Here is a 12,131-nt window from a genome sequence, read left to right on the forward strand (position 1 = left end):
GTACTTAATTCGTTCCGGAGGTCCGTTCTTAACCTGAAACTGTTCTTAACCTGAACCTTAACTAATGGGGCCTCTTGCTGCCACCACACCGCCAGAGCACGATTTCTGTTCTCATCCTGAACCAAAGTTCTTAACCCGAGGTACGATTTCTGGGTTAGCGGAGTCTGTAACCTGAAGCATATGTAACCTGAAGCATATGTAACCTGAGGTACCACTGTAACATCCTATGCACTGAATAGTGTGAGGGGTTGGATTTTGAGTGAAGAAATATACTGTTAGCTAGAGCAAGAAAGACCAATTGTGAGACAGATTAATTAATTAAATATGTTTCAAGAAAGTTCCGGAAAAGTTGTCAAACAAAGATCAGTATCAGGTGGTATATTTTTCCTGTATGATTCCTGCATTTGCTCTATTAGAATTCATATATTTTCATGGATTGTTTAAACATGAAAGCTATTCAGCCAACAACCTGTTCCATATCACGGCCTAGGACCCTCGTACCTACGGGACCGCCTCTCCCGGTCTGCCCCACGGAGAGCCTCAAGGTCCATAAATAGCAACACCCTAGTGGTCCCAGGCCCTAAGGAAGTTAGATTGGCTTCAACCAGAGCCAGGGCCTTTTCAACACTGGCTCCGGCCCGGTGGAACGCTCTGCCTCATGAGACCAGGGCCCTGCAGGATCTGATTTCTTTCCGCAGGGCCTGTAAGTCAGAGTTGTTCCGCCTGGCCTTTGGCTTGGAGCCAATTTGATTCCCTCCCTCTCTTTCTTTTTTCTTTTCCTTCTCCTCCTGCATTTTAATATTTTAATGTTTCATTATTTTAATGTTGTATTTTAATTTTGTTTTTTAAGTTGTAATCATTCAACTTGTTTTTATTATTGCTTGTAAGCCGCTCTGAGCCCGGCCTTGGCTGGGGAGGGCGGAGTATAAATAAAAATTATTATTATTATTATTATTCGTTTAAAATATTCCAAATTTACACATTAAGCTCTTGTTCTCAAATGTGATGAAGATCACTGAACGTGTTGGATACAACACACTGTTGTCTTGCTTTCTGTTACACCTCTTCTGCATATACCATATCAGATTTGGACGATAAAACATATGATTAGTAATAGAGACAAGCAATTTAAACACACACAAACAAATTACTCTGTTTAATTATTTGAATCAGTACTTGCAATCTTAACTCAAAACCTCAACTAAAACTCTGAACACGTGTTAACCATACATTTAAAGCACAAGGCTTCCTCCAAAAAATAATAGGAACTGCAGTTTATCTCTCATAAAGCTTTAGATGTGCTATAAATATATGGTGCGGATGTGGCCTCCATTTCAGCCTGCACTTTTAAGGAATCTGGGTGAGTATAAACTGAAAAGGAAGATATGTGCTGTTGGGAGAAGAGAAGAGGAACCTGGACCAAGAGTAGACAGAGGCGGTGGGAGAGGGGAGCCAGAGAGGTGATGTGAGAAGGATAAAGGAAGGTGGCCTCATGTAAAACACCTCCATAATGTAAAGCATTCAGGGAAGGGATATCCGGTGAGCAGAGAAGCAATAGCTTGTGGTGGAGTCAAGTCACCCCATTCTCTCTACATTACCTTAAAATGTTGCAGGATCTGAAGGTGTTGCCAGCGGGGATTTGGGACTTACTCAATATTTGACAGGCAGAAAAGCAGTGTTTAATGTCTGGACAAAATACAAAGACTTATTGGAAAATAAAACTCCAAGGTGGCTCTCACCCTTGGAAGCTAAGGCTTGGAAAAGACCCAATATGGAAGCCTATTGGCCAAAATATTGGGAACTGTTAGAAAAAGATGGGGATAATTGGAAATTGCAGAGTATGGAGAAAATGAAGGATAAAGTGCGAGACTGGTTACATTACGCTCAGATTAAGGAAATCTTTAAAAGTGACAAAAAACTAGGATTCCAGGTGGAGAAATCGAAGTTGGAAACAGAACTGTTAGAACCTAAGACTAAGGTACTTTCAAGAATGTATAATTTGCTGCTGAAATGGAATACGCAAGACGAAATGGTTAAGTCGGCTATGATAAAATGGGCACAGGACATTGGGCATAACATTATGTTTGAGGACTGGGAAAGGTTGTGGACCACTGGGTTGAATTTCACTGCATGTAATGCTTTGAAAGAAAATGTAATGAAAATGATATACAGATGGTACATGACCCCAGTTAAACTTGCCAAAATATACCATTCGTCTGATAATAAATGTTGGAAATGTAAAGAAAATGAAGGAACATTCTTCCACCTCTGGTGGACTTGCCCTAAAGTGAAGGCCTTCTGGGAAATGATATATAATGAGTTGAAAAAGGTGTTTAAATATACCTTTGCCAAGAAACCAGAGGCCTTTCGTCTGGGCATAGTCGACCAGAAGGTGTTAAAGAAAGATAGAACATTTTTCATGTACGCAACAACAGCAGCAAGGATACTACTCGCTAAGAACTGGAAAACTCAAGATCTACCCACACTGGAAGAATGGCAGATGCAACTGATGGACTATATGCAACTGGCGGAGATGACTGGCAGAATCCGAGACCTGGGAGAAGAGAGGATTGAAGAAGATTGGAAGAAATTCAAGATTTACCTGCAGAAATATTGTGACTTAGTGGAATGTTAAGAAGGATGCTTGGTTATAAATAATTGGCCATCATTAAAATAGATTAAGAATTGATGATAAGAGAGATTAAGAGAAATAATCAGAAGGAGAATTATTTTATGGTATTTTAGCAAGTGGTTATAGATTTGGAAATAAGATGATAATTTGCTTGACAAAAATTTATTAAAGATGTAAATGGGAGTGGGAGACGTGAGGAAGTTCAAGGATATTATGAAATTTTGTTAAAACAAAGTAATAATATGTGTTGGTATTGTATTCTTTTTCTAAAAACTCTAATAAATATTTATATAAAAAAAAAAATATTTGACAGGCTTCCATACATTTATACTTTTGTGCTTATGGTGGAGGTTCCTATCCTCCACCATTGCCCTTGCAGGTTGTTACATTTTTATTCCCTTTTCGCTCCCGAAAGGTCATAATTCAAAATCCTACCATTGGTTTATCTACGCCAGTAATGTCTGATTAGAAGTCGCTCTCCAAGTTTTCAATACCTTGATGGACTAAGACTGAGATACAATAGATTTCAGAGGCCATCCAGTGAGTTAATGGCTCAACAGGGATTTGAAACAAGGTCTCTGAGTGCAACCCCCCTAATAAGGGCACAAGGGTGCATGAAAGGAAAGAGAAGGATCCTGAAACAGGTGCAATGGGACAGTTAAGACCTGCATCAGTGGAATAACTACAGGCAGAGAACCGTCACTGATCCACAATGGATGTGTGAGGGTAACTGCAGTCAAAACCCCACTCAGCCCTAACCAGCTCTCACATATAGTCGCCTCACTTTACCAAATAGCACAGCTAGGTTGTTGAGGTGCTTCACAGAATATCATTGCAGAAATCATATTTGCATCTTTCCCTCCCCCCCCTCTATATTCAGTAAAAGGTTCTTTAAAATTATCTCACCTGTTCCATTGGCTTCCTGCTCTCCAAAGCATCAGGAATATCTTGGGAAGCAGACGGAGGGGTCTGGTTCACATTGAGGTTTGGGTCCCCCACAGAAAAAACAGGAATGAGGGGCCTGAGGAACCTGAACTCGCTGCTCAAGGACCCCCCGGTTAAGCACACATCGTAGTGGTAACTCCTGGAAAGAGACCCGCTCTGAGAATCGCCACAGTTCTCTGGGATGTCGGGTCTGGCAGGGGGGAAGTGAGGAGGGGCAGCGATAAAACTTTCCCTGGGATCCCTCCTGCAGATCTTGATGGCAGCAAAGGAAACAATGCAAACGAGGAAGACAAAGGAGACTGCAGCCAGGCAGATCACCAAGTACAAGGTCAAGCTCCCATCTTCTTCCTGTTCCTCTTTACTGACCTCCACAGCCTTCATATAAGGATCCGAAAAGCCACCCACGGGAAGGACATGGAGCATGGCAGTGCTGCTCTGGGGAGGGAGCCCGTTGTCCCTGACCACTATCAGGAGTCTCTGCTTGCTGGTGTCTCGCTCGCTCAGGGCTCTCCTGGTTCTCACTTCCCCATTCTGGGCTCCTATGCTGAAAAGACCAGGGTCTGTGGCCTTCAGCAGCTCATAGGAAAGCCACGAGTTCTGGCCAGAATCTCCATCCACAGCCACCACCTTGGTGACCAGGTAGCCGGCCTCCACCGACTTGGGGACCAGCTCATTGCAGGGGGATGTGCTGTTCTGAAGAGGGTAGAGGAAGAAGGGAGCGTTGTCGTTTTCGTCTAGGATTACGACTCGGACAGTAACTTCTGAGCTGAGGGGAGGAGACCCTCCATCTGTAGCCCTCACCGTCACTTTGAAATCTTTGATCTGCTCATAATCCAGAGATCGGAGGGCATACAGATTTCCGCTTTCAGAGTTGACTGAGATGTAAGAGGCCACAAGGCCATCAGGGACCTTCCCAGGCAAAAGGGAGTAGGTGACCTTGGCATTCTTCTCGGTGTCCAGATCAGCAGCACGGACTGAGCCAATGAGCAGTCCTGGAATATTGTTTTCCCGTATCTGCATTTCACATGAAGACTTTTCAAATACTGGAGGGTTGTCATTGACATCTGAGATCTGAACATTAATAATTCTTGTTGAAGTGAGCCTGGGAGAGCCCTGGTCAACGGCTGTGATGGTGATATTATATTCTGAGACCTTCTCTCTGTCCAAGGGACTTTGGACCACAAGCTGGTAATAGTTATTCATGGTGGGTTTTAAGACAAAAGGAAGGTTTACTTCTACAGAGCACATGGTTCTGCCATTGTCTCCGGAGTCTCGGTCTGTGACACTGAAGAGAGCAACCAGTGTCTCCAGGGGAGAATCCTCTGCCAGAGGACTAGTGATGGATATGACGGACACTTCTGGGACATTGTCATTTACATCCTCAATCTCTACCAGGACCTTGCAGTGACCTGAGAGACCCCCTCCATCTGTTGCTCTAATGTTCATGTCATACCTGGTTTCTTTTTCATAATCAAGCTGACCAGAAAGAGTGATTTCCCCCGTGATTTCATTTAAATAAAAGAAACTGTATATTTTTTCCGGTGCCTGGTGGAATGAGTAGGTGATCTGTGCATTCGAACCAAAATCAAAATCTGTAGCTTCCACTTTGAAGACCAGAGTGCCCTGTGGGCTGTTTTCTTTTAACCTAGCTTTGTATTCAGGCTGGGTAAACAGAGGAAAGTTGTCATTATTGTCAAGAACATCAATATTTATTTTAACTGTTCCTGTTCTCTGTGGCACCCCTCCATCCGCAGCCATGAGGGTCAGTCCAAAGTGTGAGTCCTTCTCTCTGTCCAGTGGCTTCTGCAGAACAAGATGCACATATTTCCTTCCATCCTTGTTGCTTTCCACATATAGTCGGAAATGCTCATTGGGACTGAGTGTGTAGTTTTGGATACCGTTTTCTCCTAAGTCCTCATCTTGGGCAGATTCCAAGAGAAACTGTGTGTTTGTAGGAACATTCTCTGGAATTTCCAGATCAAATTTATCTTTAGAGAATTTGGGAGTATTGTCATTCACATCTTCTATCTTCATTTCTATACTGTAGATATTTAAGGGGTTTTGAAGCACAATTTCAGAGAGCAGCATGCAAGGATCAGTCTGGCCACATAAAGCTTCTCTGTCTATTTTATCATGTATCAGCAAATTCCCAGAGTGAGTATCAAGGTGGAAATACTGCTTTGTGCTTTTGGACACTAGCTGGGCTCTGCGAGCAGAGAGCTCCCCTTTTCCCAGTTTCAAATCCTCCAGCACATTAGCCACCAAAAACCCCTTTTTCTTTTCTTCAGGTACAGAATAGCGAAATGAAATGCAGACTGTTTTCAACACAAAGAAAAAAAGCAAAAGATACAGACCTTTCATCTTTCTGAAGCTATCGTTCATGGTTTCCCCCTCTTCCAGAGTGTTAAAGCACTGACCAAAGCTTCTTTCATCCTCTGATCATCTTTGCAGCTTGATGAATAATCTTTGTGCTGCAATTTTTATTGTTTTTCATTCTCCTGAGCCTCATATCTTCACACCAGCATCTACCTCCCGTATCATTGCTATACTGCCTCTTCAAGGTTTCAATAAACGCAACAATGCAATATTCTCAGTGTCCATGAAAATGTTGGCCAATTCTGCCACCTTGTGGTTAAATAAAAATAAAACCAATATTGCACTTATATAAGAGATACACTTGTGTGGAAATCTCCATTTTATTCCTAATAATCTGTTATGTGGTTTAATCGTCAGCAGCTAATATATACATAGGATCATTAAGAATTTCCAAAATCAATGGATGAATGAAAAAAAATAGAGAGAACAACATTCTCCCCATTTACAATTCATTGTGCTCATGCTTAAATGCCTCTGTAATAAGTAGACTATAGTACAGACAGGGAAATAATCATAAACATACCTTGCAATGTTAAAAATGAAGAAAAGTATATTCTCACCTGGAGGATATGTTGACTTTCACCTGCATGACTGGAGACACCTTCAGAATCATTGGAACTCCTTGGATTCAGCTGAGTGTTAGGAGGCTCCACAGAGAAAACAGGAAACAGGGGCCTGAGAAACCGGAACTCGCTGTTCAGAGACCCACCAGCTAAGCACACCTCATAGTTGTAAGCCTGAGATAGAGATCCAGCACCAGAATCCGCAGAGTTCTCCTGGGAATCAGGTCCCACTGGGAAATTGGCCGCAGAGTTGTAGGTTCCTATGAACTTTTCACGTTTCTGCATCTTGATTACAACAAACGCCACTACAGAAATGAGAAAGATGCTTGAGATGGCAGCCAAGCAGATGATCAGATACATCGTCAGGCTGGGGTCTTCCTCCTCCACGGTTTCCTCCTTTGGGAGAGCCACACTTTTCAGATAAGGGTCAGAGAAGCCGTCCACTAGAAGGATTCTGAGCGTGGCAGAGGTGGACTGGGGAGGATGGCCGTTGTCTCGGACCACCACAATCAGATTCTGCTTGAAGCTGTCTCGGTTGCTGACCGGCCTCAGGGTGGTCACTTCTCCATTCTGGGCCCCCACCGTGAACAGACCCGGTTCTGTGGCCTTCAGCAGCTGGTACGAAAGCCAAGAGTTCTGGCCAGAATCCCTGTCCACAGCCACCACCTTGGTGACCAGGTAGCCAGTCTCTGCCCCTCGGGGAACCAGGTCATTCGAGTGGGAAGTGCCGTTCTGGAGAGGGTAGAGGATGAAGGGGGCATTGTCATTTTCATCCACGACCTGAACGCGGATGGGAACTTCTGAGCTCAGTGGAGGGGAACCTGAATCCACAGCCCTCACTGTCACATGGAAATCTTTTACTTCCTCATAATCCAGAGACCGAATGGCATACAGGTTCCCCGTTTCAGAGTTGATGGAGATGTAAGAGGATGTGGGGCCATCATTGACCTTCCCAGGCAAAAGCGAGTAGGTCACTTTGGCATTCTGCGCTGTGTCCAGATCAACAGCATGGACGAAATCGATCAGAAGACCAGGAATATTGTTTTCTCTTAATTGCATTTGATAGAATGGCTTTTCAAACAATGGAGGGTTGTCGTTCACATCTGAGATTTGAACATGAAGTATTCTTGTGGAAGTGAGTCTGGGAGAGCCTCTGTCTGTGGCTGTGATGGTGATGTTATACTCAGAGGCTTGTTCTCTGTCCAGTGGTTGTTGGGTCATCAGCTGGTAATAGTTGTTCTCGGTGGGTTTGAGCACAAATGGCAGGTTGACTTCAGTGGTGCAGGCAGTTCTGCCACTGTCTCCAGAGTCCACATCTGTGACACTGAAGAGGGCCACCACTGTGTCTGGGGGAGAGTCCTCAGGTAAGGGACTGGTGATGGAAGTGATTGATATCTCTGGGGCATTGTCATTCTCATCTTCAATGTCTACAATGACTTTGCAGTAAGCCGAAAGCCCTCCTCCATCTGTGGCTTTGATGTGCATCTCATAACTGCTGATTTCTTCATAGTCAATCATCCCTACAACAGTGAGTTCCCCAGTGTGTTTGTTTAACTTGAATGATCTCAATACATTTTCTGGAACTTCACTGAAGGAATAAGTGATGTGAGCATTGGAACCAAAATCCCTGTCAGTGGCTTCCACTTTTGCGACCAATGTATCCAATGGGCTGTTTTCCATTAGTTTCACATTGTACTCAGATTGTGGAAACTGAGGTACATTATCATTAGTGTCCAGAATATCAATGAGAAGCTGTGCTGTTCCAGTTCTTTTTGGGATCCCCCCATCGATAGCCGACAGAGTAAGATGAATGTGTGGATTCACCTCACGGTCCAGCGGTTTCTCTAACACCAGTTCTGCATATTTGCTGCCATCACTGTGACTTTTCACATTCAGCCTAAAATGTTCATTAGGACTAAGGGTGTAGTTCTGAACAGCATTTATTCCTTTGTCTGGATCTTCTCCTCTTTCCAAAGGAAATCTGATATCCACAGGAGTCTGCTCAGGTATTTCAAGAAGGAATTGATTTTTGGAGAACTTGGGGGAATTATCATTCACGTCCTCTATCTGAACTTCAATTCTGTGTAGCTGCAATGGCTTTTCCAGCACAATTTCAGACAGTAGAATACATGGTTCATTCTGACCACACAGGGACTCCCGATCTATTTTGTCCTTTACTGTCACATCCCCAGAATGAGGATCCAGCTGGAAATACTGTTTGGAGCTCTTAGAAACCAGCTGGGCTCTCCGAGCAGACAGCTCCTTTGCATCCACTCTCAAATCCTTCAGCACATTCGCTACCAGAGACCCAATTTTCTCCTCCTCTGGCACTGAATAGCGGAAAGACTCACACATTGCTATGCATGCACAGAGACACAGGGAAAAAGACCAAACTTGCCTGATCTTGAGGTGCATTTCCATTCTCCCAGCCTCTCCTCCTGAAATGCAAGGCATTGTCCTCTTGTCTATTCCTAGGTGTGTGTCTTCTTAACTGTCTTTATCTTCTGAATGTGACACTGTGTCCTGCTTATTCCTACTGAAATTTCTGAAGACTGGCTTGCAATAGGGATCTGCTGTTTTCCTGTGCTGATTCCTTTGTCTAACGACTACAGCTCTTAAGGACAGCAACTGCTGCTCCCCAATTTCCTTCTTTTATCTTGTGCAATACCACCACCTTGTGTTTGAACGATGTTATGGCGTTATGAAAACCAAAAGATTTTCCAGAATAAGACCTGGTAAACATGAGCATCCATGTGGAGATGCAAGAGAGCACCCACCCCAATGGAACATAAACCCCATATTCCCAGCTTGCTTGCTTTTTAGAACTTATAGAACCTGAGATAGGAATCAAAATGTACAGACCCCATGTCTTCCCATTTTTTGAGATGCTACCTATTTCCTCCTTTAAGTGTTTTCCTTATCCCTGCCCACCTGAAAAATCCTGTGCACAAGCAACTGGCAAAAATCACAATATTTCAGAATGCATATTCCCTTCACCTGTGTTATATACCAGGGGCTGTGCTCCTTGCTCATTCTGCTTGCCAATGCCCTTACATTTGCCCAACATTAACCCCCAAGAGCTTCCCCTTCTCAATGCAACTATTTGCCTTTCACCTTCCAACTCCATTTCTGGGGTCACTCCTCTTCTGCAGTCCCAATTTGTAGCCAACTTTGTAATCCAGTTTTTACCTTCGTCCCATATCCATGCCTCCCCCCTACTATTGTGCAACACCCCCTCCACACAAACCACTCCCTTACTAACTTGCTACATCTTCTTCCAAAACAAAAAAAATTCCTTCCAGTAGCAGCTTAAAGACCAACTAAGTTAGTTCTTGGTATGAGCTTTCGTGTGCATTCACACTTCTTCAGATGCACACGAAAGCTCATACCAAGAACTAACTTAGTTGGTCTTTAAGGTGCTACTGGAAGGAATTTTATTTGTTTTGACTATGGCAGACCAACACGGCTACCTATCTGTAACATCTTCTTCCAGCTACTGTGCATCTTTTTCACCTTCTCTCCAATTATGAAGCCACCAACGCAGGGGGCAAGACAGAATCTAACAGCAAAAAGCTGACACAACAGAGCCTTCCCAACTCCCTTCTCACTGTAGTCAAACCCTGGTTTAAACCACCACTTCACCCACCTTCAGGGTCTCGCCTGCTCAGGCTACTCAAACCTCCGCCATTGTTTTAAATCACCACTCTTCCCCTCTCAGTTTTTCCCCATTCCTGCTTCATTCAAATGTCTGCAGTTGCATAAAACCACGATTTTTCAACGTCCCCCCATCCATGCTTTACTCAAACCGTTCTGTTGATTAAAACTGCCCCTGTTCCTCTTTCAGTTTTTCTCCCTTCTTGTTCCTGTGTCCTTGGCCATTGCTCTTGCGCAACCTGCCTTCTTGGACCCAAAACTGAGGGGGACCACTGCATGATGCGTGTGTGTGACATCATGCACATGACACATGTAGCACATGTGATATCATGCAACGAGTGCACATTGTTCGTGTGTGACATCATATGCGCAGCTCGTGCACAACATTGCATCGTCAGGAGGAGTTGAAGCATGGAGCCCAGTGTGGTGCGGCTTCAATAGCCGGCAGCTCCACCTCTCTCACACTCAGAAGGAATTTACGCCATGCTCGGCTCCACACTCAACTTCCTCTGCCGCCTAAACATTGATGGGGTCTAGCCCCCTGTCAGCAGATTTTGAGGGGGCAGAAGACCCATTGGCCCTATAGTGTTGGCACACCTGCTGGCTGCTGATCAGAAAAACCTTAAAATGGGAACCATATATGGGCTGTAGGATTTATATGCAGCTAAGTCATACTTGGGAAGAATTGATGCTTTTGAATTATGGTGCTGGAGGAGACTCTTGAGAGTCCCATGGACTGCAAGAAGATCAAACCTCTCCATTCTGAAGGAAATCAGCCCTAAGTGCTCACTGGAAGGACAGACACTGAAGCTGAGGCGCCATGTTTCCAGCCAATTCACTGAACCATTTCCAAACGATGAGTCATGGAACTTATTGCCCATACCCATTTCTCATCATAATAGTGGAAGGTGATTCAGCAAAATCATCCTTAATCAAAGTGCCATAGCTATGACCCTTACCTATAAATCTTTCTCATCTCCTTTGGTCCCCATTCATTTTTGCTCCTAACAGACGCACATGTTTAACTTTTTCTCACAGCAGGCACAAACTGAGCATGTGTGGGAGACACCCTTATGAAATCCCACTGACTAACATTGGCCATAACAATGCATTTTAATAACAACTACAAATATGCTATTCTGCTATTAAGCACGATACAGTACTAACATAGAAATATTCTGGGGAGTGTGGGTCCCAGCAAAGTCTATGGAAGAAAAACGCACAGCACCTGTCAACACGTCATTCATGTTCCTTGTCAAAGAGCTAATTTCTTAAATATGAGCCATTTCTTATCCTATCTATCCCAAATTTAGCATAGACTTTCCTCAGACATATATTTCCTACACTTCCAAGTTTCTGTAAGGCCATTTTCCAACTAAACACTGTAGGACCTGCTCCTCACATCAGAGAGCCATGGCTCAGTGCTAGACCATCAGCTTTGCAGTTAGTCCCAGGTTCAATCCCTTGCATCCTTAGGTAGGTCGGCCGAGATCCCTGTCTGAAATCCTGGGGAGCAGCTGCCAGTCAGTGTAGACAATACTGCGATAGAGCACCACTGGTCTGCTTCAGTACAAGGCAGGTCACTCTGCTAATTCTTATTGTCATCCCACTGCCCCAATTAATTATTATAATGACACCATGATACAGGTCGGAGCGAAACAATACAAACTTAAAGCGTTTGCAGATGACTTAGTTCTGACATTACAGGAGCCAGAATCTAGTACGAAAAGAGTACTACAACTAATTCAGGATTTTGGTCGGGTGGCGGGATTTAAACTAAATAAGCAAAAAACCAAGGTGTTGGGAAAAAACTTGACAGATATTGAGTCGGAACGGTTTCAGAGAGAGACAGAGTTAACTGTGGTTAAGAAAGTTAAATACCTAGGGGTAAACATAACAGCAAAGAATTTGAGTCTGTTTAAAGATAATTATGAAAAATGTTGGTCTGAAATTAAGAGAGA

This window comes from Podarcis melisellensis (genome assembly GCF_964234715.1).
Source record: "Podarcis melisellensis genome assembly, chromosome: 7".
NCBI lineage: Eukaryota > Metazoa > Chordata > Lepidosauria > Squamata > Lacertidae > Podarcis > Podarcis melisellensis.